Here is a 3,628-nt window from a genome sequence, read left to right on the forward strand (position 1 = left end):
GACTGCACACTTGTTCCCATAATGGCGCCGAAACTGTGATGCCAACATCAGGTGAGATACATACACACATGGTAGATTTGTCCTATATCATGAATGAATTATCCTTATTCCTCTTGAACAAGGCACGACAAAATTTAAACGTAACAACGTGAGATAGATGTCCTTGACATTGACGCACACTGCGCCACCCCTAGGTAACGTTTTTGGTGAGATAAGTAATGATGCATGCTAGTAAAAATGAAAAATCTGAAACAGCCCCATCCTTTGTGATAAAGTTTTATAATAACTGTTTTTTTAAAAACATTCTTTTCAAATGTCCCTTGTTTCCAACTTGCATAAATGTTCCATGATAAAAATGTAAATTAATAGTGTTTATTTGAAGGCAGAAATAGATATATATATTATATACATCTAATAACTAAAAAAGTAAATGAACCTTACAGAATTATACATGCTCATTTTAAATGATATTGAATTGCTGTTGGATGTATATGGATGTTATATTGTTCTCTCAGATTTACAAACTGTGTGTTCAAGTGGCCTGGCTCTGTCCATGACAATTGTATATGGAATAACTCTGCCCTTGGCCAGCACCTTGAAAAGAAGAATATAGATGGGTGGCTACTTGGAGACTCTGGGTAAATAAAACTACAAAATATATACATGACATTCACCTATACTGGGTAAATACAGTTGAACTTTAAATGTATGATGAAAAATCTGACAAAACTGTACTTAATTAAATATGGATAACATTTTGATGACGTCTGGATGTAGTGTTATCGTTATCACTTATGTTGCAGGTATGACTGTAGTCCATGGCTGCTGACCCTGTGCTAAGGAGAAATACAACAGATGCCATATCAAGACACGAACACAATAGAAAGAACTTGTGCAAGTCAAGATTTCGGTAAGTGGTAACAGTAAGTTGGATATGTAACCAAGTAATTATTGTAAATGAAAAAATTATTTTGGGTCATATTTGGGTTATGAAAACATTGAAGGCACAGTTACAAGAGGAAAACATGTTATGTTATCTATTCATGGTACCATTGTTGCTCACTTGAAAAAATTAAAAAAGAGTTACTTAAAATCTCAATTTGTGCTTTCTTTAGTTGTTGTAGCATTACCTTAACTGCCGAAATGAAAAAAGAAAATTCTTGAAAAACATTATCAATTTAATTTTCAACAAACGTATAACCTTAATAACAGGGAAGAAGTGGTGAAAATAACTTGCAATAGATAAAATGTGCTTCGTCAAATTTTCAGATGCCTTCACAAGACAACCGGTGTCATACAATTCACCCAAGAAAGGCGTTTGCGTGTGGTCCGGGCCGTCTTTTTGTTGCATAACATGTGCTTATATGAATGACTACCACTACCCCAGGGCGTTAAGCGACTCCCAGCAGAGGGAACTGCTCCACGTCCAGCTGACTATCCAACAACCAGGCACTGGTCGTGATGGACTGTCAGCAAGACATCAATTAATTTTGCATAAATTCACTTAAATTATAGCCTTGTGCTATTGTTTTTATCATTCACAGTAAGCACAAGAGTATTAATCATAAGATGTATGTTACTGTCTACTCTGTATTACTAGACAGTTATGACTTCAGATAATTTCATATGATAAAAATATACAAATTATACAGCTTTTGTCATGATCAAAATAATTTTATTATCGGGCATATATTTTGGCCATAAAAAGGAGAAACAAATTCCCTGAGAATCTTTAGCTTATCTTCTTCGGTTTTTAATCACTAAGCCGGACATATAGGAACATAAGCCTGACATATAGCAACATAAGCCTGACATATAGGAACGTAAGCCGGACATATAGGAACGTAAGCCTGACATATAGCAACATAAGCCGGACATATAGGAACATAAGCCGGACATATAGGAACATAAGCCGGACATATAGGAACATAAGCCGGACATATAGGAACGTAAGCCGGACATATAGGAACATAAGCCGGACATATAGGAACATAAGCCGGACATATAGGAACATACATGTAAGCCGGACATAAAGGAAAATTACGTGTAGTCTAAATAATGTGAGTTAAGTGGTAGTATGACTTCCGAGACCTCTCACATTTGTGTGCATATATGCACATAATGTTTCTTTTGAATTCACAAATATATCAGATATGTATCCCAAACAATAAGACTAATTCCCACATTTTCAAATATTACACTGTCAAAGACGTATGGGGCTCTTTGCAAGTTCAAGTAGATTTACAGTCAACATGTATCGCTATTTGTTTACTCCCACATAACAACAGGCGCGATAACTCGAAATGGCATAGGTTTATCACTTAAAAATAAAACACATTCTTCACATGACAGATGCGGGTTCAATGCCGGAGAAATGCACTCACTTAGCCAGAATGTCATCCCAGATATTCTCCTTTCGATTGTTAATGATACAGGAAGAAAACGATGAAGACGCCACATCGGAATTACTACCAGCTACCACCCAACTTCTTCCTTGATTTCTTTTCGCAAATGTCCTCCATTTTACTGCGCTTCGTGGTCTGCTCAAAGCATCTGCCACGGTAGATAGCTCCAGTGCGGATTTTCCTTCCTCACAAAGGGAAAGAGCTCCAGTTGTATTTTAACGGGCGTGTGAGGTAGTCGAGGTTACGCGTTTTAGTGTATGTAGCTTTGTGAAACCATGGCGTAAACATCGCGCAAACAAGGCGTAAACTCTACGATCGTGTAGATTTACGACTGCCTTGTGAAACGGTACCCAGGTCAATTATCCTAGATCCTGGACGGTCAAATCCCTCTCTGTCAATCAGCCACCCACATCAGCAATCAGTACTTTCTCCTCGTTAAGTCTCTGACAATGACAGTGTTGTTTTTTGTTCAAATTTGAAAACAGGTGGTTGTGACTCGAGGTCAGATCTGGTGAATAAGGTCGAATCCACATTTCCGTGACGCGGTCATTTGCAATATGAATACTAGTAGTGTGAGCTGGAGCATCTCCATTTGGCGGCGATGCTTCTGTTTGATAGCCATGGACCCTAACATGGTGATCTACCTTCAGCTGCTGGCGATCTATAGCCCTTTTTTATATTGTACCGTTATATATAGTGATTTCGTTTATAGTTGTATGCTAGTTTTAAATATTAATCTGTGATATTCTAGTAATTTTACTGTCCATCGTTGACAGCTTTTTATATTGTATACATTTATGTATTATTAATGTACTTCTCGTCACGATATGGCTGAAATACTGCCGATGTTACGTTAAATCTTAACTCACTCACTCACTCTGTTTGATAGACTCGCGGAATCTTTTCAATAAGTTGGCATAATATTCACCATTCATACATCCCCCATCGTAAATAATCGATGTGTTTAATGCCTTTACTGTCCTGGTGAGGTGGTCATAAGTTCTGCTCTATATTTAACACTTCTTGACCTTGGGAGATCCGAAGTGTCTTCACTCCATACATTCTTGTTTGATCTCGGGATCATAGTAATGACTACCTGTCACTGGTCTAAAATGAAAAGCATCTGCTTGCTATTATACCTGGTAAACAGTGCATTAAAAGTGGTGACTCTCATTTCATCAGACAGCAGTCTAGGGACCCTGTAGGTACAGACATGTGACACC

Source organism: Haliotis rufescens, unplaced genomic scaffold (assembly GCF_023055435.1).
Source record: "Haliotis rufescens isolate VD_foot unplaced genomic scaffold, xgHalRufe1.0.p SCAF_5, whole genome shotgun sequence".
NCBI classification, from domain to species: Eukaryota; Metazoa; Mollusca; class Gastropoda; order Lepetellida; family Haliotidae; genus Haliotis; species Haliotis rufescens.